Here is a 23,454-nt window from a genome sequence, read left to right on the forward strand (position 1 = left end):
ACAAAAATTAGCCGGGCACGGTGGCAGGCGCATGTAGTCCCAGCTACTTGGGATGCTGAGGCAAGAGAATCGCTTGACCTGGGAGGCAGAGGTTGCAGTGAGCTGAGACCATGCCACTGCACTCCAGCCTATGTGACACAGTGAGACCCTGTCTAAAAAAAAAAAAAGAATGGGAGAGGGAAACAGACAAAAAAACACAGTATCTCACAAGCCCCGGAAAGAGGATTGGCCAAAAAAAAAAAATGCTGGTGATTGCTGCAAATATTTTCTCCTTTTTAACTGCCTTCATCTTTTAGGTCGCAGCTGAGTCCCTTCAGGAAGCCTTCTCTGAGCCTCTTCCACTAAGTTAGTCCCCCTTTATCCTCTCCCATCCCATACCTGCGCTGGTCCTGGGCTGTGTGCTCCCCCATCCAGCCCTCACATGCTCTGCTCGGCATTGCAAGTGACTGACACCTCTAGGCTCCCAGGCCAGTGAGAGGCTCTGGCAGGAAACTCAAAGGTAGAAGGAAAGGAGAATCCAGGGACTTCTCCCCATCCCTCTCAGTCTTAGTGGTATCTGTGGAAATGGTTGTGTCTTCTCTATGGTTTCAACTTCTTCCAAGTGACCCCAGTCCCAGCCTTTGATTACACTGCCCCAGTTCAGTCCTTCCAACCCAGGGGTCACAGTTGGATTCCTGGTTACTTTCCCCACTGTCTGAAGAACTTCTCCATCCTTTCATCCCCTATGTAACCAATTTCCTGCATTCAATTCTATGTTTATTCTATGTTTAAAAACTCAGAGGCCAGGCGAGGTGGCTCACACCTGTAATCCCAGCACTTTGGGAGGCCGAGGCAGGTGGATCACCTGAGGTCAAGAGTTCGAGACCAGCCTGGCCAACATGGTGAAACCCCATCACTACTAAAAACAAAACAAAAAAAATAGCCGAGTGTGGTGGCAGGCACCTGTAATCCCAGCTACTCAGGAGGCTGAGAGAGGAGAATTGCTTGAACCTGGGAGGCAGAGGTTGCAGTGAGTTGAGATCGTGCCACTGCACTCCAGCCTGGGTGACAAAGTGAGACTTCATCTCAAAAGTAAATAAATAAATAAATAAAATAAAAATAAAAACTCAGAATGGGGCTGGGCATAGAGGCTCATGACTGTAATCCCAGTGCTTTGGGAGGCCAAGGCAGGAGAATCGTTTGAGGCCAGGAGATCGAGATCAGCCTGGGCAACATAGGAAGACCCCTACCTCTATCAAAATTAATTTAAAAAAAAATCTCAAAATGGGTTCTGTTTTCCTGGCTGGATCCTACCTGACACAATATACTCTCCCCTCTTCTTGCCATGCTTGCAGTGGCTTAAGTCCTCATCTGTTGCTACCTGTTCAAGGAAGCTCCCTAAGGGCAGGGACAGACTGGTCTGGAGGTTCCATGCTTCCTCCCCAAAGCCTGACGGGATCTCAGTGCATCACATTTGTGGCTGGCTGCAGATAAGAAACTGAGACAAGGTCATCCGCTAGGAGGCAGTCCATGGAGAAGACGGCTGGTGAGCAGAAACCAGGCTGCAAGGGGCACACTCGAGCGGCAGGTGAAGCAGACTTTCAAGAAGTTTGGGAGTGAAGGGGGAAAGAAGGCTGGGCTAACAGTGTAGGGGAAAGCCAGGACTAGCAAGGTTTTATTTGTTTGTTGTTTTTAGGCTGTCCTCGGCTTGATCTCATTTGTAGGTTGAAAGGAAGAAGCAAAAGGAGGGAGATATTGAAGGGCAGGAGATGCCGGCACATTGGGAGTGGAATGACAGGACCTGTGCGACCTATTAGCAGGATTCAATCCACCAGAATGCTTGAGGATAATGTGGAGAGGAGACTGGAGGTAAGCAGGTGAGTTTGGAGGGGAAAATCTCCAAATCAGGAAGTGAGAAGAATTTGTGTCAAGCCAGGGCACCCTAAGAAGTCTCCAAAGTTGGGAGAGGAGGCTAGCTCTCTGGAAGGTAAGCCCAGGACCTGTTCTTGTAAGGTCATCTTTGCCCAGTACCCTCCAGAGACCCCCACCAGCCCTCACCTCCATTCTTTGCTGAAACTGGCACTCCTCTCCCCCTCACCCACATCGCCACAGCCCCTCCTCTTCTCCAGCAGCTCTGTGGTTCGTGGTGCCCCTTGCCATCTCCCCATGTGGGGTGGGTTTGGTGGGCAGCAGGCAGAGGCCAGAACCAGCATGCAGTGGTGTGCCGGCAGGTGTTCAACAACCAACTCAAGGGATAGGTAGTTCTGATTTATACTGTTTGCCAACTTCCAAGGTGTAAATACTCCCAACATGTCCAATTTCAAGCTACCAATATGGGATCACTGATCACAAAATAGGAAGAGAGAATGGATCACACTTCTGCCTGCATCCATTTATCCATTTCCTCTCCTGCCTCCCTGGCCCCTCCATAGATCTCAGCTGACAGCAGCAGTGGGGCAGTTTCAAGCTGGGGAGGGCAGCAACAGCACTGTGGCTGCAACTTTAGGCGGTCCTGATAGGGAAATGAAAACCGTTCTCCTCCAGGAACATCCACCCCACAGTCCCCAGTCATCTCTCATCTCAGCCTCACATCTGAATTCTCAAGCGTGACTTCAGAATCTCACAGTAATTTGGGGCCTGAAATCCACAGACATTCAGATGACTCATCAGCCACTTTCTCATTGGACATGGCTCAACACCATAAACCGTGCTGACTAAGGCAATAAAAACCAGAATATAATTTCCTTTCTTCCAAGGCAAACAGAAAAGGAAAAATGATCCAAGGATAGCATTCCTTCACTGATTTACTCACTCTTCATCATTCTCCTACAGAACTGATGGGCAACTGGCTCCCTGAAGCCTGAAGTCTCTCTGCAGAGTCCGGCATGCAGGAGGGCAGGGGCTCTGGAGTCAGACATGGTTTGAATCCTGGGTCTCCTGTCACAGCAAAGTGACACTGGGCAAGTTACTTCTGTCTGAGCTTCAGTTTGCTCATCAGTGAAATGGGGACAGTAATACTACCTATTCTATGGGGTTAGACTGTAGGCGTTCTCAACTGGGGGCCATTTTGCTTCCTTGGTGACATCTAGCAATGTCCAGAGACATTTATTGTTGTCACATTGAGTGGATGAGTGAGTGCTATGGGTATGTAGTAGACAGAGGCCAGGAAAGCTTTTAAACATCCTCCAATGCACAAGACAGCCCTGATGTGGTTTGGCTGTGGCCCCACCCAAATCTCATATTGAAACCAGGCACAGTGGCTCATGCCTGTAATTCCAGCACTTTGGGAGGTTGAGGCAGGTGGATCACTGAGTTCAAGACCTGCCTGGCTGACATGGCGAAACCCCATCTCTACTAAAAATATAAAAATTAGCCGGGTATGGTGGTGCACATCTATGGTCCCAGCTACTCAGGAGGCTGAGGCACGAGAATCACTTGAACCTAGGAGGAGGAGGATGCAGTGACCTGAGGTCACGCCACTGCACTCCAGCCTGGGTGACACAGGGAGACTCCATCTCAAAAAAGAAAAAAAAATCTCATCTTGTAGCTCTCACAATTCCATGTTGTGCGAGGGACCCAGTGGGAGATACCTGAATCACTGGGGCAGTTTCTCCCATACTGTTGTCATTGTAGTGCGTAAGTCTCATGAAATCTGATGGTTTTGTAAGGGGTTTCCCCTTTCGCTTGGCTCTCATCATTCTCTCTTGTCTGCTGTCATGTAAGACATGCCTTTTGCCTTCTGTCATGATTGTGAGGCCTCCCCAGCCACGTGTAACTGTCACTCCATTACACCTCTTTCCTTTATAAATTACCCCGTCTCAGCTATGTCTTTATCAGCAGCGTGAAAACGGACTAATACAAGCCCCCTCCCCCAACAGTGAATTATCCAACCCCAAATGTCTATGGTGCCAGGCTGAGAAACCCTGGCCTAGAGGGAACATTCAGTGAGGTTATGCACATGAAGTACTCTAAGTCTGTCGGGCTTACTTTTTGTAAAGTATCAGAAAACAAGCTGCGATTCTTTTGGAATAGCACAGTCTTATGCTATTTCCAGAACTGAAATGGATGGGATGTGAAAACCGTTGAGTACTGAGAACCTAGTTCACTACTCCAGGTGTGAGTCATCCTGTAAATGTCAATTTCTTGTATTTAAAGCAGAGCTGAGGGTGCACAAGTGACTCAAGACCAGAAGCTTTCCCAGGTTGTCTCGACTTAGGCTGGGAGGAAGTAATCTTGTCCCAAAGCTCTCCTTCCAGAGGGTGCAAGCACTTCAAGACTCAGAGACACCACACTGCTCACTCTGGGTGGGTGTATTGTTTCTCACCTCACCCACACACAGTGGGGCTTGGAAAGACCTCAGAAAAGTAGCTGAAACTGAGACGCCTTGCCTATCCCGAATATCTTCCTTACCAGTGTTTAGTGGTTTGTTCCTCTCCTGCAACCTGATGTGAAATTTCCTCTCCAGAGTTACAGTTTTTTGTTTGTTTGTTTGTTTGTTTTTTCGAGACGGAGTCTTGCTCTGTCACCCAGGCTGGAGTGCAGTGGTGGAATCTCCGCTCACTGCAAGCTCCGCCTCCCGGCTTCACGCCATTCTCCTGCCTCAACCTCCCAAGTAGCTGGGACTACAGGCGCCCGCCACCACGCCCGGCTAATTTTTTTGTATTTTCAGTAGAGACAGGGTTTCACCGTGTTAGCCAGGATGGTCTCAATCTCCTGATCTCATGATCTGCCTGCCTCGGCCTCCCAAAGCGCTGGGATTACAGGAGTGAGCCACCACCCCTGGCCAAACAGTTTTGAATCAACACAGTTCACTCTCTCTGATTAATACACATTAGTGTTCAGGGATGAATTTAAAGACAGATCATCTTGATGGAGTAGGTGGGAGTGTACAGGGGACCCAGGACCAGAGGTGTCAAGAGAATCTGGGCAAAGTACAGAGGCACTGGGTGTTTTAAAGAAGGAATAGTGACAGAGAGAGAAGGCAAAGGCAAGCCAGGGAGCATCTCAGACTCTGGAGGTGTGCCCACATCTTTCCTGAGAAGTGCTGAGCCCAGAGGCAAACAGGTGGTGGGAAAGATAATAAGGGCATCCAAGTTTGCCGATACCAACCTGTACATCTGGCCAAGCTCTGCTTGAGTCACTGAAATGCAAAACCCTGGGGGTGGAGATTTGGGGGCCACCAGTTCAGCTTCTTTTTTGCCTGCCATCTCCCAGCCAGTCAGTGGCAGAGCCAGGGTGGGCACCAGAGACTGTCTGGCTCTAAAGCACAGACTCTGTGGGAGCCACAACCTCAAATGCTCCAGGGCCCAGACAGGTGACACAAGGTTAGATGGTTGAGTAAAAAACAGAGTGGCGGGAGCTGTAAGGAATCGTAGGCTCTGCTCTAAGGCATTCAAATTCAAATTTAAAAATATATTGGGCCAGCCAAACAAAGCATATTTCTGGCCTGGGTGAGTGGATGAGGCCCTCAGGTTGTGAGTTTTTGACCACTGCCTAAATAAATGGTCTTCCCTATACCCCAGCGGAGATGACTGTTTGGCACAGATATATCCAGAAAGAAGATTTCAGCTTTGGACTGTCTGCAAAGTAGTCTCAAGCAGATGGTGGTCTTTGCTCAAACACTTTCAGAGATGGGGTGTTCCCTACTTTTCAAGACAGCCTTGGGTGGGGCCTGCCTATCGCCGGACTAGAGCCACTCACCACACCTATCATGGACCCTTCGTGGAAGTGGGATGCCTAGGGTAGGAGTACGTCTTTTATTTTGCAAATAAAACAAATCAAGTTTGGATTTTTTTTTTTTTTTAAGACTGCCTCACTCTGTCACCCAGGCTGAAGTGCAGTGGCACGATCATGGCTCACTGTAACCTCAAACTTTCAGCCTCCCCTGTAGCTGGGACTGCAGGTGCGAACTACCAAGCCCGGTTATTCTTTTTTTTTTTGCAGAGACGAGGTCCCCGCTATATTGTCCAAGCCGTTCTCCAACTCCTGGCCTCAGGCGATCCTCCTGCCTTAGCCTCCCAAAGCGCTGGGAGTACAGGAGTGAGCCACCGTGCCTGGCCTGGAATTTATTACAAATAAAATACAAGTTCAGTGTGGAAACACTAGATAATACAGAGGAGCAAAAGTTAGAAAAAATGTCCATACCTTCCCTACTCCCCACCCCCGACCCCCATTCTGAAAGAAGCACTGTTGACACTTCAACGCATATTCTGAACTCCAGGTCCTTTCTTTGCATACATCAAGCTCTCATCCTCTTGCAGGCTCTGTGGTCTGCAAACTCGGCAAGCAGATGCTTTACTCAGCGCTCATACCACGCCACGCACCCACATGCTCTCTTTGTACCTGGGTTTCAACCCACAGGTCGGGCCCCTGTAAGCCCTTTGCTCCTGAAGCTTCTCGAGGGCAGGCACTGTAACCTTTATTCATTCCAGGGATTCTACAGCACCAGACACACGGTAAGAGCTCAATAAAAACGTCTCTACCCCCACCACCTCCCGCCTCAGCCGCCACCGCCTGGCAGCAGAGAGGAAGCTGGACGCCCGCGACCCACCAGGGAGAGCGCCTCGCTGTCGCCAAGGTAACCGAAGTCCGAGGCAGGGAGTGCCCACGCATGCGCACACTCGCCCTTCCTTCCAGTAACCTCGAGAAGAACGCAGCTGGTAAGACTGCCAGAAGCCGAGGGCGCATGTGTGGTTCCACCAACACCCTAGTCGCCTCCGCCTTCTGTCAGCCCGCCCAGCGATCTCCCCTCTACAAACATCGCCCGGAAATAGTGCCCATTTCTGGAAACCAGGCCTCGTTAACCAATCGTTGCTAGGGAGCGGGAAGACGGGCTTGCCGGGACGGCCGTCTCATTGGCTGGCTTGGGGAAATGGGCGGGGCCACAGGTCGCCGTGCGGCCAAAGAAAGGAGGTGCGAAGCGAAGCAAAGTTACAGCCGCCAGGGGAGGCGTGGCCCCGGGGGCGGCGGAGAAGGGGAGGGGCGGAGCCCGGGACCGGGGCGGGGCGACCGCGGGCCGGGAGCTCAGCGGTCGGGCGGCCGGCGGCGGGAGATCGCGGGCGAGCGGAGCGCAACACTCGCTTGGTTGGGGAGATCGGCGCTTGGCCGGTAGGTGACGGGGCGGGACCCTGGGGCCCGGAACGAGGCGCCCAGGGAGCGGCTGGGATGGATCGCCCCTCAGCCCCGGGCTGGCCTGCGGCCTGGCCCCTCGCCCCGGAACAGTGGGGTTGGCGGCCGGGCCAGCGCAGTCCGCCGTACCTCGTCCAACCCACTCGCGGCGGTCCGCGGGCGCGCCCTCGCACACGCTGCCGGCGCCGCGCTCGCCCCGGGCCTCCAGGCCGCGCACTCCTGCTGGCCACACGCTGGCTCCGAGCGCGCGCAGGGGCGCCCTGCTTCCCCTTCACCAGGGGCCCGCGCCGCCGCCAGGCCCGCCCGCCTGCTCTGCGCCCCAGTGCCCCCAGGATGAAGCTCGCCTGGCGTGGGGCGGACGTGTCTCCTGCAGGAGTGCGCCCTCGCATCTGCCCTGGCGTGAAACCCTCCTGGCCTTTCCTGGGGAGTTCTCAGGTCACACCTCAAGGCGGGGAGCACGAGCTAAGCCCGTCCTCAGCATGCAGCGGGGCAGTGCTGGCCGCCCGCAGCATCCTCCCTTCGCCCTCTGAACCCAGTCCTCCTCTGTAATTCTTCTAGGCTGTCCAACTCGGGACTTTATCTGTTGGTTCAGATGTAATATTCCCATCTTGGAAACCCATCGTGGCCCTGGCATCTTGCAACCACCGGGCACCAGGCAGACAGGGGCCACTTGTACAGTTTCCTACCTGCCCGGGAGCCTCCTTAGTGCTGGCTAACTTCAGAAAAAGTGTTTCCTTCCTAGTCGAGGTTAAAAAGTTGCTCTCGGCCCTAAAGGGTAGACTGGAGGTATGAATGAGGCAGAGGATAAGTGGTACATACATCAGCAAAGTAAATGGTAAAACTACTTTTGATCACTGGGGACAATGAACACCAATGACTTAACTAAGGACCCTAAAAGCACGTGAAATTAAATTATTAGGGTAAGGTCATGGTATAAAATAGCAGTCTGGAGTTTATTCCAGGAAAAATGTTGAAAACCCCTTGACTAGAAACATGGTCTTTCTGAAAGATTAGAAGGAGACAGTATCTTAACATTAGTGATGTGTTTTTTACTTAGTGTCTTCATACCTGTGAGCTCTGTTTTCCTTCAGATGGCTGTGTGGTAAGACAGATTGTAGTGTCCTGTTTTATAAGTGAGGCACCTGAGGCAGGTGTGTATGAGGGGAGTGGGAGTGGTATGTATCTTGCCTGATGCCTCATAGCCGGGACTAAGGATGGGTCTTCCCCAGAATCCTAGATCAGGACCACATTATAGAACTGAGATGCAGACAGGAGGGAGAAGTTTTTGGTGTGGTTTTTATGCTGTCAGTGTGAGAGGACAGTTAAAAAGTGCTTGCCTTACTTTGCTTGTGTTTGGATTTACTCTTGGTGTTTTTTAAGTGATCTCAATCAGTTCCTTTGGAGCGATGCCAGACCTCTGAATTTTTCAGGCACCTTTCGGACATCCTCATTTATTTTGAAGGGTGTAGAGAACTTCTCAGAAGATCTCAAAATAAAAGTAATCATCTCTGACTCTAATTTTAGAGATAAGTACCCAGGTGTATGTACCAGCTCTTTGTGAAATCAGACAGCAAGACGCTGCCAAGCTTCAGGCCATCTTCTGAGTGTTTTCTGATTATAAGGAGCAGTTCTGAAGGGGGTTTTTTGTCACTGGTATTGTCTGTTAAGGGTTTGTGGGAGCGGCACCACAGAGACCCTGCCAAATCAGTCTCCCTCTATTAAACAAAAATGTCTGGTTGGGCCTTTTCGCCTCAACAGATGAAGGTTTGGTTCCTCATTTTGCTTCTCCTGTTGAACACTGACTCCTTTGTGATCTGCCTGGAATATGTGTATATCATTTACTGCTGAGAAGATGACTTATGCTGGTTGGTTGTCCAGCCCTATGCCACTGTTGTGATTTTTGTTTTGTTTTGTTTTGTTTTGGTGATTGATAACAGCTCATCCCTGGCCAGGGTCTGGTGAGAGATCTGCGGAGATGTGAAAGAGATGAAAGCTTTATCCAAGGTTGTTTTCTTCATTGTTGGCACCCTCTGAACAGTGTTGTATCACTTTGGCCTGTGAAGGCACTTTTAACTTCCTATTTTTTTTCCTGTCTCAATGGACAGCACATGGGCTTTCCTAACAAGCCTGCCTGCCCCTATGAAGAGCTGACAGATTCATATTGGTTGGTTTGACAGATGTTCTTTCTGGGGGGAAAGTTCAGAAATCTTAAAAGCAAAGTCAGTCCTAAGTAAAAAGTCTAAGTCAGCCCAATACGCATACAGGCAGCATATTTCTACTGATGGCTTCCATCATCTCAAGGTTGTTTTTTTTTTTTTTTCCTGGCAAAAGGTTAAAATGCAACTAAAATTCTGCTTTCGTGATTAATAAGTCACTACCGCAGTTGTGTCTGATGCTTCCTGTTTGCCCCATTTTAGTATTTCAGTTAAACTGGAAACATCTGAGCATTATGGGCACTGTTGATGGCACCAGTGTGAAATTGGTGGGCCGGGGACAATTCCATGTCAGTGAATTTAGGGAGCTCTAAGGATGTCAGCCCCTCTAGTCTCCACACACCACAATTCCCTAGTAAGGGAACAAAATGGGGCTGAGCGTCTGTAAGAGCTAGGTGGGCATTCAAAGTGATGCATGTGTGAAGGTTTTGCATTTACTCTGTGGTGCTGGCTAAAATGCTGAAAGCAGTAGCCCAGAAAGGGAAGGCGAGACCCAGGGCAAATTGTAGGGGAACATTTCTGTTGAACTGAGCAGGACATCGAAGTATGAGATTTTTCGTTCTAGGCTTATGACTGCCTGAATGACAATGCAGAAAAAGTCATTTTTCTTCAGTGGCCAGTGTGCTCTTTGTGTTCTAAAGGAGCCTCTTCCCTTCTTGCTTTTCTACATCTCTTAATCCCTCAGCTCCCTGATAGAAATCCCTTGAAATTATGTGGCATCAAGAATAATTTTATAGCCAGTCTTTCTATTTTCACACAATGCTCATGTGAAGAAGGGCAGGGACAAAGATCAGAAAAGTGAAGCCTCATAAGGAGAAATAGACAGGATTGCTCAGAATCTAAACCCCGTTTTCCTGACATCTAGGTCACTGCTTTTTCTACTAACTTGCTCATGAAACGGTAAGGATTTTCCTCCCCCAAAACATGTCAGTTTTGAATATAATGAAACCAGGCTAGCAGCTTTATTTATTGTACCAGTCAATTGTTAATTGATATTGATTGTTAATTAATAAAAGGCTAAAAGAGGAATAGCCTGCTGTCTGGACAGGTGTGCTTGTGCCCATTTTCCAGATGTAGAAACAAAGGCAGAGAGCCCGTGATTTGTCCAGAGCAACAGAACAAGTCTTTGGTGTCTCCGTGTCACATGTGGTGGCTGAGGCTGTCAGGTCAGAGAGACCTGGGTCAGGTCGAGGTCTGCCACTGCCTGCCTGTGTGCCCACAGGCAAATCACTTCACTTCTCTAATCATCAGGTGCCTCATCTGTGAATGGAATCAGAAATACTTCACGGGAGTGTTTTGAGTAGAAAATGAGAGGACATATATAAAGTGCTGAGCCCAGTGCCCGGCACAGAACATAGCGACTGTAACTGTTGCTGTTGTTGTTATTGTTGTTGGTGGTGGTGGCAGTAGTAGTAGTAGTAATAGTAGCAGTGATAGTAGCAGTAGTAGTTGCCAATTAATGCATTGTGACTAAACCTGTTTTCTGTAAGATGATGTCAAGAAGAGTCAGACTGCCTGACAGGCCAGAGTCATTTTCTCAGTAGGACTTTTAGGGGGACAGTTCTTCAGTCTAAAAGCGTCAGCTGTCTTGTTCTCCCTGCCTTACACTATATACTGTCCTCACCATACTCCAAATAAGTCTACAAAGGTCCAGGCTCTGCCCGGTTGACAATCCTGACTCTAAGCTGGAGACACAGCTGGGCCTGTCTAGGGGCTTCCTGCGTCCGACATGTGATCAAGTAGGTTCCTGCATTAACCCTGGAGGTGAGGAAAGGGAAAATACTGTATGGCATGTAGGTCAGCAAGGACTTGCTCTTTGTCTGGGGGACTAGGAGGGAACATTTGGTTCGGAGGAGTGAGGTTCCCACTACCACATGGCATCCCCAGCTCACCGTCCTTTCCCTCTCATAAAGATGTCTTTGTCAGCTTCTCTCCAGGACTGTGTCTGGGAGCCCAGGATCTGCAGTCAGGGACTTGCAGATTTCCCTTTAAATCTCACGGGAAGCCTGGAATGGTGGTGTGTGTTTCTGTAGTCCCAGCTACTTGAGAGGCTGAGGCGGGAGGATCACTTGAGCCCAGGAGGTCAAGTAGCTATGGGCAACATAGCGAGACCCCATCTCTTAAAAGAAAAACATTTGTTTTAATCTCACAAGGGAAAAAAAAAAAACAGTTTCATATTATATTTTAAAGTCTTTTTTCCCCTTAATACAAAACAAAAATATAGGCTCTCACCAGGCTGCCATTCCCTTTAAATAACATTTTGTTTTCTCTTGGGGAAGCTGACTTGATGGCCGAAGAGTCATTTCTAAAGTGAAGCTAGTTTTTAGAAAAAATAGATCACCGGATGTCAAGCCTCATGTGGAGCTGGGTTCAGATGAAAATGAAACCAGCAGGCCTGGCGTGGCAGCTCTGCACTTGACTTCAAGCTGGAGGTGAGAGGCAGAGTGTGCCTGGACCTTGCTCCATAACTGGTTGACCCCACAGAGTGCATTTGATAGGTGCCTTAGTCATTTTCCAAGCAGCTTTGCTTAGGTGAGCAGAGCACTTTCTCTGGAAGGTGAGTCACCCGTGCAGGGGTGTAGGTGACAGGCGATTTATTCCCCAGCACAGTTGCAGAGAAAGTCCTGAGCAGACCTTCGTGGGGAGCCCTCTGCCACAAATCACCCTCATCCCAGCCCCAGGTTAGGAGGCCGGGGACAGGAGGCAAACAGGAGGCTTCTGGGGCCTGCGGGCTGACAGCGGAGGGGGGATCGTAGACAGGGCACAGAGCCCAGATCAGCAGTGTCACTGACTCCTGAGTCCAGCCACCTTGAGGGTGGAAAATGGCCTGCTTCCAGTGACAGTCAGCAAAGAAGCAGGAGGGGAGCTTTGGCCCCAGGGAACTGGGAAATCCCTTGGCAGAGAGCAGAGCGACAAACCCTATTTTGGTGTGAAAAACCTTTTAGGAACGGTTTTCCACCTGCCTCCTTTTCAACCACCTGAGTTGGAGGCTCTGCAGAGCTCCAGTGATTGGAAAGGTGAGATTAAACCCTGGATTTCAAGAAGCTTCGGGAATCCCAAGCCTGCCACCACCTCAGTTGTCTACACTTCTGGACCAGGGTTTGGACCCAGAAAGAAGCCGCAGGGGGAACTCCTGAGCCATCCCTCCCTCCCAGTTTCTGGCTACTACAGCTTCTCTTGACCCTCTTTCCGCTAAAACCACTATCAGGTGACCATTAAGGCAGAGATTTTCTTCAGACACTGTTCTGGACTAGTGCAGTTAGTGTTGAACTTGACCGCTTACGGCCAGGGACATCTATAAGCAATGTCCAGGACCACGTACAAGGAGCGCTTGACTTTAATGAAGCTACAGCCGAGGAACGGTTATTCTCTTGCAAGTAATATTGTTCCCTATCTCTGGCAGACCACCAACCCAGCCCCTGTACCCATACTCCATCAATCTGGACCAACCAGCAGTCACTTCCTGCTGGCATGGCTAAATAACCTTAACCTCACTGTCCACAAAGAGCTGTTAGGATTACAGCCTGGACATGATCATTCACATTTTTTGCAGTGAGAAAATGCAGGAGAGAAAATGGTGGCCCAAGAAAGCCAGGTGGGTTGCCCAAGGCCACACAGCTAGTTAATGGCAGAGCCTGAACTATAAAACCCAGACTCTTCACTGTGCTCTGCTGCCAGGGAATGAAGGAACTAATCCTGAAGCAGGATTTTTTTTTTTTTTTTAAACTAGCTCCTCCTTTTATTCTCCTACCCCAACCCTATCACTCTCAGCCTTTCTGCAAGCTCTGCCAGGCCTGGGAAGGGTGGAGTCACAGCAGCTGCTGCCCTGGGTCTAAGAAAAAGTAAACAGAAAGCTATTTGTTGGACGCTCTCTTATACCATGAGGTTCATGTAATCAAAAGGAGGTCAAGGTTGATAAGAAAATACAATTACCAGGAAGTCTCAAAGGTTGCCCACACCTTTAGAGCACTTTCCTACCTAGCCAAGCAGTATCTCACCTAGAGTGGGTATTTAGTAACTTTCAATGATTGATTACAGGGGTCCGAACTCACAGTGCATGAAGCTCTTCTGCATCTTTCTTCTGTGCAGGAGGTGCATGCATTCTCTGCGTGTTATCCTAGCTGATCTGTCTGGCTCCTCTCAGTGAGAGGCTCTTCCTTATGGGTGAAGCATGATTTCATGATGTCATATCTGGATGGTGGCCCCTGTAAATGCAAAGAATTATTGTAGCCAAAATCCACCTTCTACTGACATTAATGTTTCCTTTTACTGGGCCAGAATTAAAAGGTAGATATTTCTGGTCGATACTAGGGATAGCCAGGAGGGTTGGGAGGAAAGGAGGCTTAGCCAGCCTCCAATGAGGATGTGGTTGCCAATTCAGATAAATGGAGGCTGGGCGCGGTGGCTCACACCTGTCATCCCAGCGCTTTGGGAGGCTGAGGCGAGCGGATCATGAGGTCAAGAGGTTGAGACCATCCTGGCCAACATGGTGAAACCCCGTCTCTACTAAAAATAGAAAAAAATTAGCTGGATATGGTGGCACGTGCCTGTAATCCCAGCTACTCAGGAGGCTGAGGTAGGAGAATCACTTGGACCTGGGAAGTGGAGGTTGCAGTGAGCCAAGATCCACCATTGCACTCCAGCCTGGGCGACAAGAGTGAAACTCTGTCTCAAAAAAAAAAGGTTACAAATTGAGTCCTTTGACCAAGGGAGTTGATTGAACCCACCAGGCTCCTTGAGTCCTGCCCGACAGTCTCCACTGGCAGATGCTGTGCCTGAAGAGGCAGGAATAGCTTTGTACAGATCAATGTGAAGGACGGAGTCCTGCACCGCCTCCCTCTAGCATGTATTAGATACACACAAATATATGCAAATCCCAGCCCAGATGGGTGTTGTCCAGTTCAGAAGGGTTATCTTCTCAAGCAGTAGAAGTAATTGGGTCTCTAAGTCAGCATTTAGCACAGGGGATGGCAGGAGTGGCTCCACAGCCAGCTTTCAGGACACCTGCTTGCTGGGATGCAGTTAGAATACAGCCACCAAGCTGTGACCCCCTCCCTTCCAGCCTGCCAGGTGATTGGACAGTGTGGACACGTGTCCCTGTCTAGCCAGACTCCCAGAGCCTATGGCACTCATTTATTCCTCAGAAGTGTGTCTGTCCTTTCACTCAGGAACACTTGCCAAGTGTGTCAAATGGGCCACATCTACTAGGTGCTAGAAAACCAAACACAATTGAGGCACCGCCCTGGAGGACCTCACCATGACAGGGGGAAGCTGGGCACGAAGGCAGACACCTCACAGGTCAGCCCCGGTGTTGGTCGGAAGCCATGACAATAGGAGCTGGAGGGGGCGAGGAGGCCACCATGCGCAGCCCAGTGGCCCTCCTTTTCCAGCTTGAGCCAGCGCTGTCAGGCGTAGAGCGTCTTGGATTCTGCAGGTGCCTGGGTGGGAACCCCTTGGTATTTCTCTCATCCTGGGGTCTTGTACCACTCATCAGCTTGGAGTGGGAGCTTGGTAACAATTGGGAAACTTCGGCACTTTGGGGGAAAGAAGTGCCTTTTCAGAAGTGTAGGGACACTCAGGAGAAATGTGCTCAAATGTTGTTTGGACACAGTGGCTCATGCCTGTAATCCCAGTGACTTGGGAGGCTAAGGCAGGAGGATTACCTTTTAGGCCAAGAGTCGGAGACCAGCCTGGACAACATGGTGAGACCCACCTCCAAAATTTTTTTTTAAAAAACTAGCTGGGCATGGCCAGGGACCGTGGCTCACACCTGTAATCCCAGCACTTTGGGAGGCCAAGGCAGGCAGACCACTTGAGGCCAGGAGGTCAAGACCAGCCTGGCCAACATGGTGAAACCCTGTTTCTACTAAAAATACAAAAATTAGCCAGGCGTGTTGGCGGGCACTTGTAATCCCAGCTACTCAAGAGGCTGAGGCACAAGAATCACTTGAACCTGGGAGGCGGAGGTTGCAATGAGCCGTGATCGCACCACTGCACTCCAGCCTGGGCGACAGAGCAAGACTCTGTCAAAAAAAAAAAAAAAAAAAATTAGCTGGGCATGGTGGTGCATACCTGTAGTCCTAGCTACTTCAGAGGCTGAGGTGAGAGGATCACTGGAGCTCAGGAGTTTGAGGCTGTAGTGAGTGGTGGTTGCACCACTGCATTCGAGCCTGGGTGACAGAGCAAGACCTTTTCTCAAAAAAGAAAATATAGTTCAAAGTAGAATCAGACAGTGAGTAGCCAGCTAATAAAGACTGACCACCTCCCACCCTTCCAGGAGGGAATTGGGAGGGCAGTGACCACCCTGGCACATCCCATAGGCTTGTTGCCACTAGAGAGTTGCAGGCAGGTGGATCAAGGGAGTGCTTCTAGGTAACTAGGTTCAGCATTCCAAGAAGGCCTTTTGAGGGTTTCAGCAGAGAAGCCTCTTCATCATCCTCATATTCCCGCTGGCCAGCATGGTGCCTGAAACATAGTAGCCACTGGTTAAGTATTTGCTGTTGACTGAAAGTACAAGACTTGAATCCAAACTCCTGCTAGGCCCTGCTGGCCTCGGGGAGGACGAGAGAACCACGGGCTGTTTCATGATTTACCCTCTTTTACCAAAGAATCGTGTGAGATCCCCTGAGAATATTCCTCGTCATGCCCCATGTCCCGAGCCCTTTTTTCCCTTCCCAGTGGAGGACAAGACTATGACCCCTCATTATAAATGGACCCCTCAGCCAATCATGTCCTCAAGCTGGTTGCTTGGGCCAGCTTGTCAAAGAGTGTGTGGGGCAGCGTTTGAAACGAGGCCAGGGTCAAGGTTGCCCCGCCGCAGGGCGGAGCTGGACCTGTGCCTCCTTCCATGCGTTGGAAGCCTTCCGTGGAAAGCCGAGTTCTTTGGGTTTCTTGTTTATTCTGAAGTTCCTCAAACTAGTTCCTCAATTTCAGAACCAGTCACCAGTGACTGCAATGAACTTGAATTCTCCTATGCAGGGAACCTGAGCCTGCCTTTCTTCATCTTCTCCGAACACAGGTAGACGCTGCTTGAAGCCCACTCCCACCTCTGAAAACCAGATTTCCAAACCCAGAAAGGAGCGGCGGGTGGTTGTATTTCAGCGAGATTGACCGTAGCCTAGGGAACTTCTTGCTCAGAATCCACCCCGAAAGGTTAAATAAGGAGAGCTGTTTTTCACAACCAAAATGCTGCTTGTAACAATGATCTCAAAGCTTGGCAAAATCACAAAGTACGTTTTGAGTCATCAAAGAAACTGGCTGTGTTTCACATGATTTTAGTGTCAAGGGCAGTGATGGCCTTCTAATCTTTGGAAATCGGTCGTTGTTAAGTGGCATACAGGGCAGCCCCACTTCATCAGAATATTCAGTTACACAAAATACCCTGAGTTGCAGATTTCAATGACACTTGAAAATTTTTTAATTTTTAAATTATTTCTTATTTTTTTAAATTTTTTGAGACAGAATCTCACTCTGTTGCCCAGGTTGGAGTGCAGTGGCGCAATCTCAGCTCACTGCGACCTCCAACTCCCGGGTTCAAGCGATTGTCGTGCTTCAGACTCCCGAGTAGCTGGGATTACAGGCACCCACCACCACACCCAGGTGACTTTTGTATTTTTAGTGGGGGCAGCGTTTTGCCATGTTGGCCAGGCCGATCTTGATCTCACAACCTCAGGCAGTCTGCCCGCCTGGGCCTCCCAAAGTGCTAGAATTACAGGCATGAGCCACCACTCCCAGCCTGAAAAAATTTTTATACAACATACATTAAACATTCCTTGTGGCTTATTGTATAAAATTAAGTGCACGTGTGGCAGGTTTTTATCTCAATACTACTTTGCCCCACATGTTCTCCTGCATATTGGGTCTGTGTGGATCCGTGATGCCCCCTGCGGCATCTTTTCTATTTGCTGCTGGCTCTCCTTGTGCAAAGGATTTGAAGGTTGAATTGAAAATACCATTGTAATACCTCTCTTTTAAAGCTTATAAAATGCCCTATATCAGGGCCTGGGGGCAAAAGTACTGTTGAAATTTATGAAGATAGCAAATGCTGCTCAAGTCTTTGTTATAAAAAGAATGGTAAATATTAGCTCAAGAAGCCTGGAGCCAGGCTTTATAAAGTGAAGGGCACATTTGCATTTGTCATAGAATTTCTCGTTGGGATAGGCCCGGCTATGCCAGGCCTGGGTGGGCTGAGGAACACAGACCCACCACAAGTCCAGCTTGGAGTCTTTCTTCCCTGTTGTCATTTTAAAGTTGTTTTTTCCAGAACATAGGCTGGCTGTAGTTCATGCTTCATAATTAAGGTGCTTCCTCCCAGGCCAGTCCCTAGATTTCTCACTAACCTTTGACTTGTGACAGCTTTTGCATCTTGGTCCCAATTTTTAAAGCTTAGATCATTTGGAAGTAGATAGAGTGTCATGGTTAAGAGTATGGTCTTTAACATAAAAGTCCCTTGTGCAAATCCTGCCACTGCCACTTTGCTTCTGCATGGCCTTGGGCAGTTTACCTGGCCTACTGAGGCCCAGTTTCTTCCTCCTTGTAGAGGAATAACATTAGTGCCTTGCTCACAAAGTTGTGAAGCTTCAAGAAAAAAATGCATGCATTACCTAATACATGGCGAATAATAATAGCTGCCATTATTATTCATTTGTATGATTACCAACAGCCAGCATGTGGTTATATGTATACAAATAGCAGATTGTTGCAACACCCAAAGATGACCACAGAACAACTAATTTCAGCTTTAGCTGCCAAGGAATTGTGAGTCCCAGTTTATCACGCAGAGCTGAGGCACTGCCAGTGGACACAGAAGCCAGATGGAGTGTGCAGAATGCTCTTCAAAGAACATCTTCATGGGTTCTTGCCGACAACTCTGTCCCTCTGCTCTCAGGATTCTCCTCCTCCTGCTTTGACCACATCTGTTCCAGACTTTCCGTCTGATGCTAGGGCTGCTGGCTAGAAGCTGTGGGAGGTAGCCTTCAGTGCCTCATAGCAGCAAATTTCAAGCAACTTAACACTTATGGACCATCACATCTGTAATCCCAGGACTTTGGGAGGCTGAGGTGGACAGATCACTTGAGGCCAGGAGTTTGAGACCAGCCTGGCCAAGATGGCAAAACCCCATCTCTACAAAAAAATAAATAAATAAAATTAGCTGGGCATGGTGGTGCATGCCTATAATCCCAGCTGCTTGGGTGGCTGAGGCACAAGAATCACTTGAACCCGGGAGGTGGAGGTTGCAGTGAGCCAAGATCATGCCACTACACTCTAGCCTAGGTGACAGTGAAACTGTCTCACAAAAAAAAAAAAAAAAAAAAAACAACTTACAGTTCTGGTCATGCAAAGGTCTGACTGCTCATCTTGTAGCAGCTTCCATCTCACTGGAGGTCCACTGATGTTTCCAGAGTGCCCACTACATGCCAGGCACTGTACTATGTAATTTAAACTTTGTTCCTTGCGTTGAGTCACCCTGTAAAATTCTGTCATGTGGGTTTAAGGATCCGTGTATTACCGATAAGACTCCTGAGTCTCAGATTATGTGACCTGCCCATGGTCACACACCAAGAGTATTGAGAAACTAAGATTCAAACTCAAATCTTCTGACTCCAAGGCCATCCTGTCGTGTGGCTGAATGGCCATTCCTCAGGATTAGTAAGTAATATATTGGAATAAATTACCTCTGAAGGTCTTTCTGATGCTAAGATCATTTTGATTCCTTTATGATTTATTTATCCATCTACCCATTTTCTCCCCATCTAGACTGTAAGCATGTTGAAAGCAAGGATAGCATCTTCACAGGAAGTAAATAGTGTGTTTGGAAACCACCTATCCAATGCTGCCTACTTCTCTGACACATAGAAACAGGAGAAAAGAGATGATAACCCATTGAAAGAGTCACCCAGAAATTCCAATCCCAGGAGCTTACCACCTAGAATTCCTTCTACAAGTACACATAAACGTGAATAAGGATAGGGTTTTTTCCATTATTACTTATAAATGAAAAATTGGAGCCGGGTGCGGTGGCTCACGCCTGTAATCCCAGCACTTTGGGAGGTCAAGGCAGGCGGATCACGAGGTCAGGAGATCGAGACCATCCTGGCTAACATGGTGAAACCCCGTCTCTACTAAAAATATAAAAAACTAGCCGGGCGTGGTGGTGCGCGCCTATAGTCCCAGCTACTTGGAGGCTGAGGCAGGAGAATGGCGTGAACCCGGGAGGTGGAGCTTGCAGTGAGCCAAGATCACGCCACTGCACTCCAGCCTGGGCGACAAAGCGAGACTCCATCTCGGAAAAAAAAAAAAAAAAAAGAAAAGAAAAATTGGAAACAAAGTTTCCAGGTGGGCAAATGATGGTACATCTGTACCTTGCAATCTTATGCAATCTGATGAAGCCTTAAAAGGAATGAATTAGAGGTCAGTCGTGGTGGCTCACACCTGTAATCCCAGCACTTTAGGAGGCCGAGGTAGGTGGATTGCTTGAAGTCAGGAGTTCAAGACCAGCCTGACCAACATGGTGAAACCTCGTCTCTACTAAAAATACAAAAATTACCCAGACGTGGTGGCTGGTAACTGTAATCCCAGCTATTCGGAAGGCTGGGGCAGGAGGATCACTTGAACTCAGGAGACGGAGGTTGCAGTGAGCCGAGAATGGGCTGCTGCACTCCAGCCTGGGCAACAGAGCGAGACTCCGTCTCAAAACAAAACAAAAAAAAGAAATAAATCTACATGTGCTGAGATGGAATAGTATTCATAGTATCTTGTTAAGTGAAAGATGCAATTTGAATGATACTACATGTGTATAATCCCATGTTTCTTTTAAAAATAGTCCCAAACTATATGTTTGTATATGTATAATAATTAGAACTAGAAGGATTTACATGAAACTTAAGTGTTTTTTATGTTGCAGAGAGGAGGGGATGGTGCCGGGATTTTTTTTCTATATACAATTTTGTTTTGTTTACATTTTTATAATGAACAATTATTTTGGTATTTGAAAAAAATTTTTGAGATGGAGTCTCACTCCGTTGCCCAAGCTGGGGTGCAGTGGCGCAGTCTTGGCTCACTACAGCCTCTACCTCCTGGTCTCAAGTGATTCTCCTGCCTCAGCCTCTAAAGTAGCTGGGATTACAGGTGCCCACCACCACACCCAGCTAATTTTTGTATTTTTAGTAAAGATGAGATTTCCCCATGTTGGCCAGGCTGGTCTTGAACTCCTGACTTCAAGTGATCCACCCACCTTGGCCTCCCAAAGTGATGGGATTACAGGTGTGAGCCACTGCACCTGGCCTGAAAAAAAAATTTTTAAGCAAGGTGGAAGATCATATATAAGGAAGGTAGGAGAGGCTAGCTAGGAAAACTGGCCTCCCTTGGGTTTCCCATACTAGGACTAACCCTGCAATTCCCACCCCTTTGCACAAGCAGTGGAGGAAGGGCTGATTTTTCTCTCCCTGGTCCATTTCTGCTGTTTTTCACTCTATGGGGCCACTCGTGCCCGGGGCATCTGGTCCATCCAGCACTAGCACAGGCCTGTAACCACGCATGCATTTGCCACTGGATAAATCAAAGCAGGAAACAGTCCCCATCTTCTGAGCACCTTCCTACTTCTTGAGTCACAACTGATAAAAAAACTCTCAGTCCCCATCAGAGAACAGGGGAGGGAATGAAATGAAAACCAAAACCAGGAAGGACAAGCTTGCCGTCTCCAGCCTTCTGTGTTAGCGGCCCAGCTGCCAAAACTCAGTGAGCAGAACAGAAGAGCCACAGACATTCTGGTGAAGTTTCCTGTCTGCACATGGGTGTGTGTGTGCATGTGCATGCACAGGGTTGGAGAAACCTGCTCATCATGTATTTATAAAGCCCCAATCTCAAGTGTGGATCTAATGCCTCCTAAATTCTCATCCCATGCCAAGAGATTCTTTTTTATTGTTTTCATGATAAAAAGTAATATTTGGCCAGGCATGGTGGCTCATGCCTGTAATTGCAGTACTTTGGGAGGCCAAGGTAGGCAGATCACTTGAGGTCAGGAGTTCGAGACCAGCCTGGCCAACATGGTAAAACCCCGTCTCTACCACAAATACAAAAATTAGCCGGGTATGGTGGCGGGTGCCTGTAATCCCAGCTGCTCAGGAGGCTGAGGCAGGAGAATCTCTTGAACCTAAGAGGCAGAAGTTGCAGTAAGCCAGGATCGTACCATTGCACTCCAGCCTGGGCGACAGAGTGAGACTCCATCTCATAAAAATAATAACAATAATAAAAATAAAGAAAAGTAATACCTACAGAAAAAATCAGTAGAGGGAGATACAAGAAACTGTTATTGGGGATCCCCTTAGAGGAATGGAGGAAGGGATGGAAGGACTTATGCTTTTCATTGGCACCCCGTCTGTTTTATGTTTTTGTTTTTGTTTTTTTTTTACTGTTTAGAAACATTATCTGTTAAAAATGAGAACCAAGGTCGGGCACAGTGGCTCATGTCTGTAATCCCAGCACTTTGGGAGGCTGAAGCAGGTGAATCTCATGAACTCAAGAGTTCAAGACCAGCCTGGGCACCATGGCGAAACGCTGTCTCTACCAAAAATACAAAAAATTAGCCAAGCGTGGTGGCACGCACGCACCTGTCCCAGCTACGCGGGAGACTGAAATGGGAGGATCACTTAAGCCTGGGAGGCAGAGGTTACAGTGAGCTGAGATCTTGTCACTGCACTCCAACCAGGGTGACAGAGTGAGACTGCATCTCAAAAAAAAAAAAAAGAGAACTGAGAAAACTAATACATGCTCACTGAAAAAGTAGAAAAATTAGAAAAGTATAAAAAGAAATATTAAATCATCCATAAGCCCACTACCAAAAGAGAACCATTGCTATATGTTCTAGGTACCTACATTTTTATAAATATCATTATAATATACAAACACATGTATATAGGGTCATATTTTAGATATACTTCTTTATCCTCTTTTTACTAATATAATATCCCATTTTTCCATATTGTTAAATGATTTATAAACATTTTTAATGGATGTTCCATGATTTATTTAATAATTATCCTTCCCCTGTAATTAGACTTTTTTGTTCTAGTTTTTACTGTTACAGAAATACTGTGACCTTTTTTTTTTTTTTTTTGAGATGGAGTTTCGCTCTTGTTTCCCAGGCTGGAATGCAATGGCGCAATCTCAGCTCACCGCAACCTCTGCGTCCCGTGTTCAAGCGATTCTCCTGCCTCAGTCTCCTTAGTAGCCGGGATTACAGGCATGTGCCACCATGCCCGACTAATTTTGTATTTTTAGTAGAGACAGGGTTTCTCCATGTTGGTCAGGCTGGTCTCAAACTCCTGACCTCAGGTGATCCATCTGCCTCAGCCTCCCAAAGTGCTGGGATTACAGGCATAAGCCACAGCACCTGGCTTGTTTTTATTTTTATTTTTATTTTTATTTTTGAGACAGGCTCTCACTCTGTTGTCCAGATTGGAGTGCAGTGGAGTGATCCTGGCTCACTGCAACCTTGAACTCCTAGACTAAAGCAATCCTGCCACCTCAGCCTCCTGAGTAGCTAGGACTACAGGCACGTGCGACTATGCTCAGCTAAGTTTTGTATGTTTTTGTAAAGATGGGGTCTCACTATATTGCCCAGGCTGGTCTCAAACTCCTGGACTCACACAATCCTCCTGCCTTGGCCTCCCAAAGTGCTGGTATTATGGGCATGAGCCACCATAGTCAGCCCCAAACATCTTTGATTATGCTTTTTTCTGGGTTTTTTTTTTTTTTTTTTTTTTTTAATTTGTTCCCTACCTAGATTGCAATTCTGTGAGTTGTGCACACAAAGAGTGGGTATCTTCACTTGGTATGATGCTTGATTGTTCCCAGAGTTCCTTCATCTACATTATTTCATTGAATGAGTAAAAGGGAGTGGGGGTGTGAGGACCAGGAGGAGGGTGAGGAGAGAGGAGACAAGGTGCTGTGGGCAGGCAGAAAAGGAGGCTGTTGTGCAGTGGAGCTGATGGGAGGGGCTTCCTGGGTGGAGGCTGAGCCTTGCCTTTGAAGGACAAGCAGGATGTATGGGGTGGCCCACACAACAGCATGGCACACGTGGGACCTGGAGAGTTGAGTAGCCAAGGGGTTGTGGAGAGATCAGACTGGCCAAAGC

The 23,454-nt window shown here is 48.2% G+C and overlaps 1 protein-coding gene across 2 annotated transcripts in view; it reads left to right on the forward strand.

Annotated features, from left to right (window-relative positions):
- Nucleotides 1-6,967: 6,967 nt before the first annotated feature.
- Nucleotides 6,968-23,454, forward strand: part of MAP3K14 (mitogen-activated protein kinase kinase kinase 14) — a 53,487-nt gene continuing 37,000 nt past the window's right edge. For both annotated transcript variants that reach the window (XM_073005209.1, XM_008012324.3), the window contains exon 1: nucleotides 6,968-7,086. The gene's annotated coding sequence lies outside the window, so the exon portion shown is untranslated. The remainder of the gene's footprint in view (nucleotides 7,087-23,454) is intronic.

This window comes from Chlorocebus sabaeus, chromosome 16, assembly GCF_047675955.1.
Source record: "Chlorocebus sabaeus isolate Y175 chromosome 16, mChlSab1.0.hap1, whole genome shotgun sequence".
In the NCBI taxonomy this organism is placed as follows: domain Eukaryota; kingdom Metazoa; phylum Chordata; class Mammalia; order Primates; family Cercopithecidae; genus Chlorocebus; species Chlorocebus sabaeus.